The sequence below is a fragment of the Daucus carota genome, chromosome 7 (genome assembly GCF_001625215.2).
Source record: "Daucus carota subsp. sativus chromosome 7, DH1 v3.0, whole genome shotgun sequence".
NCBI lineage: Eukaryota > Viridiplantae > Streptophyta > Magnoliopsida > Apiales > Apiaceae > Daucus > Daucus carota.
Window position 1 is genome coordinate 11,909,852 of NC_030387.2, and position 4,454 is coordinate 11,914,305.

The 4,454-nt window shown below is 36.1% G+C and overlaps 1 pseudogene; it reads right to left on the reverse strand.

The window, feature by feature from the left end:
- Positions 1 to 605: 605 nt before the first annotated feature.
- On the reverse strand, positions 606 to 1,827 carry LOC108193579 (CAX-interacting protein 4-like; annotated as a pseudogene).
- Positions 1,828 to 4,454: the final 2,627 nt, after the last annotated feature.

The following is a 4,454-nucleotide window of genomic DNA, read 5'->3' on the forward strand; positions in this document are numbered from 1 at the left end:
GGCAGATTTTGGCTAATGATTATCTCAATTTTGGTATAGGACCTTAATTCAACTCTCATCACCATATTTCCAGAGAAAACCTTGCGAAATCTTATAAATTTTCCCATTGGGCTACTAGCAATTAGAATTCGAAAATCTCCACTTGTTCTCTTTCTTCTAGTTTTTTAATGATTAGGTTTAGCTCAGCCAGACGGCCCCTATATAAAGCCCATGTTCAACAGTATCCTTAGTATCTGCCCCATCCCAGGTGCAACATATTCTATCAACAAACTAGGCCCTGCAAAAAATAACTATGTATGGCTTCCCAATAATATTATAGCATCTTTCATTAACCTACTAGGCCTAGCTTGTTGGCCGTGAGGCACATGGTTTCCAAACATATGCCTCCAGACCACTTTCCTGCACCAATTTTCTGAAACAGACAATTAACAAACCTAGATAGGTCCCTTGCCTCACATTGTCCTGGCCTTGCTATCCTCATGTGACATTCAATAGTGTCTAAAGCAAAATAATCTTATCTTATATACTATGTAAGAAGTGCAAAATGGCATTAAAATTAATATAATAATACAATTATACTAACAATAATAGTAATAAAGTTTCCAGAACATGCAAGTCAGGGATGATATCATATATGCCAGAGTTAACAGTCCCAGCTCACTTGAGCTGATTACTCGAAAGAAGGGGAAAATAGAACCACATTCAAGACTTAAAACATAGGTCATACAAATCAAGCAATATCATAAAACCTGGTCCAAATTTCAGTGCTACTGGCTTTCAGAAATTAACAATAACAGATGACAGAACAACACAGCAATAGGAATACATTGTCCGATTCCTCACCCCCAGAGAGAAACTAATCTCGTTTGTGGCTGTGTTTCCTGCTCCTCTTTCCAGATTGTATTTTGCTTCTTCTACCTCCTGAATCAGAATCATCCGAGCTGCTAACATCAAGAGAGACCGATCTTTCTCTCCTGCTCTTCCGCCTATGCCTTCTGGTGCGTTCCTCAGATCCATCCAAATCATCTGAATGTTTGAAGCTTTGCCTTCTCCTCCTTTCCTTCCTACTCTTTCGATGCTGTCGTCAACGATCATCCTCCTCATCAGACGATTCATCTCTCCTCCTCTTTTCTTTCCTTCTCTTCCGGCTACCCTCATCATCTGCATCAGAATCACTGTGGTTCCTTCTACTGGTTCTCTTCTTCTTTGATCCACTCTTAATCTTTTTCCTTTCACGATTGAACTCATCATCATAGTTGTCCTTTCTAGAAGATTTCACTTTATCAACAATCTTCTTCTCAAACTTCTTACTCTACGCGATTGCCCTCTCTATTTCAGAGTCATAATCAGAATCTGAACTCTCACTCTCATCCTCAGAATCCTCATCAGAATCTTCAGCAACGGTTTTACCAAATAACTGTTTTCCACTGCCTTTTATTTTCTCCAGTCCAGACTTAACTGCCGCTTGAATCGCCTCAGAGTCTTTGTCATTACTTTCATCCTTAATACTCAAAAAATTTCTACACTTAAATGTTAGATGACCGACACGTCCACACTTTTTACATGCTCCACGAGACTCATCCACATTATTGCTAGTCACACGGGCAAGTGCAAGCAAACCCTGGAAGCTTGCATAAGCATTTTCACCCTCGGGTTCAGCAGCAGCATTTGAAGCTTTAGGCTGAGAAGACTTTTTGTTATCTTCTTTATTAGGGGCATAAGGGTCATACCCTATAGCGCTCTGCCAAATACCGTGGGTTTGAAGAGCAGCACTACTGTGTACCCTATTGTTGGCGGGCATACGACCCTGCCTGCTGTAGCCGGCATCTTGAGACAACTGTAAACCTGCAGATTGGGGTGGTCAGTTAGAAAATAAACTAATCTCAATATTCTACTGAACTAATGACAAAGATATTTACTTTCACCCTATGCTCCGTTTTGGTGGAAGGAATGAGATAAGGTGGCAGGAATGACAAACGTATACTACAGCTCAGTCTCAACAAACTTGTGTAGAATGCCTCGACCCTAATTCTATTCATTTAGGAAGAAACTTAACTAACTTTTTTAATTCTCTCCCGCCTTCTTTCTTTCAAATATAATTTTACACACAGGTTTTCATCTCATTCCTTACAACCAAACAGAGCACGTTCATGCAACTCAACATGTTGGAATGTTCACATCAACAAATTTATATTTATCATATTTAATTATTAATCGAGTGACAAAACTACACAAAAATTAGGCAAAGGAGAATATTTGATATATGTTGGAGATACAGTAGAGAATATGGAATGGTTCTCGAGAGGGGTCAATCATTTAAATACAGGGATGTAATTAATAATTCAACACGCCTTATTCCAGTGTATAATCAAGTAAATTAATAATCCAAATCAAATAAAGGATATTTAAAACAATCCAGTAAGGTAAGTTATACTTAGCCAGATAGTGCGCTTATAAGAGCATCTCCAAGAGTATTAGCTAAAAGTGGTTGGCTAAATTGGATCTGTAAGACATTATGTAAAATTTGTCGAAACTGTAAGGCATTTTGCTTCGACGATAGTGGCTATATTGGTTGGCTATATTTTAGAAATAGTAAGTTATTATTCTTTCAAGTTGTTATAAATATGATATTATCATATGGTAATAAATGATACGAAATCTTGCTGCAGATATTGCTACAGGCCTATAGTGGTTGGCCAAATATAGCCAACATTAATTGGTTGGCTATATTTTTTGACAAGGGTTAGAGCATCTCCAACGGTGTTGGCTATAATCGTTGGCTAAATTGGACATGTAAGACGTTATGTAAAATTTGTTGAACCTGTAAGACATTTCTCTTCAATGGTATTGGCTATATTGGTTGGCTATAATTTAAAAATAGCATGTTATTAATATTTTAGATTGTTAAAATAGAATATATCAGTTCAATATGATAATAAATGATGTGCAATCTTCCTATAGATTTCTTACAGACATGTAGAGGTTCGACAAATTTAGTCATCCATAGGAGGTTGGCTAAATTTATAGACAACAGGTCACTGTGGTTGGAGTGTGAATTTTTGAAGTGGTTGGCTAAATTTTTTATTTTTGGCATGACAACTCACCTTTTAGATAAGGGGTTTTCATGGTTGAAGATGCTCTTATGTGTAGTTGTAGTGGAGTAAATTTCACGAATTATCTATAATTTTTATTTATGGTATGATTTAATGAATTTTAGCTAAGGGTTTTGATGGGTTGGAGATGCTCTAAGATAGCCAGATAGTGCGCTTATAAGATAGCTGTCAAGCAATATCAGTGAGTTTATTTTATTGTGAGAAAATATGCATAGATAGACTCATAGAAACATATGTAGCAGAGATTGCATTCACTTGGTTTAGTTTTTGTGTGGAAACACTAAATCCTTGACTTCCTCAAGTTAAGGATTCAATTTAAAGAATGAAATTCACTTAAGATTCCTCCATTACCCAGTTTCCTCATATTATCTCGAGTATGTCTATGGACACTCACATTCTACAGGCCGAAACCATGTAATATTTACTATATATTCTCAAATCCGACACTTAGACAAGTCCAAGAAACAAACGTATAAAAGCACAACAAAACATCCCGAACTAAATATATAAATCAACACGAAACAGAATCCAAGTATCAAAGTAATGAGAAACATATATCACTTTATTATTTCTTCTCTTGTATTTCCTTTCTTAGCTTAACTTTACTGCCATATTTGCTGTGTTTTCACCTATTGGTTGTGTATGCAACCATTTACAACAAAAACACGAATTGGGTGTATCAATCATCGAACAAAACACAGAAAACTGTAAGTTCAAGAATTATATATACGTGTGAGTGTGTATAATTTCAATCAAACACACTACATGAATAAACACATTTACGAGAAAATCCAGCATATGGGTATTGCTTAAAATCAAAACAAGAAACACGAAACTGACGTGTAAGACTATTCAGATAAAAATCAAATCCCCAAATATGCCCAGATCAAGAAACTCTAGAATTATTTTGAATCCTAATAACATTAAATTAAATTACAAACCCAGATATTAAATTGAACGAGGAGATAGAATTAAAAGCTTACAAATTAAGATCGGAGAAGAAGAGGGTTGATTTGATTCGCTATCCGAGAAGAACGAGAGCAACGTTTTGATTTTGGATCTCGCTGTATCGCGATTGACAATCGTCTCGGTATGTATAAAATACAGCAATATCCAAATGGACGGCTCGAAAATAATTTATTTCAATACAGTCGTATTAGAGCTTTGCCGACCATCAAAACCCATTAGTTAATGACATAATGAAAATAAAAAAAATTTAGCCAACAGCTCGAAAAACTCAACTTCAACCATACTCGGCCGTTGTGTATAACCTTAGCCAACCTCTTATGTCTGATTAAATTTGTCGAACCTCTAGAGGTCTGTAAAAAATCTGTAGTAGAT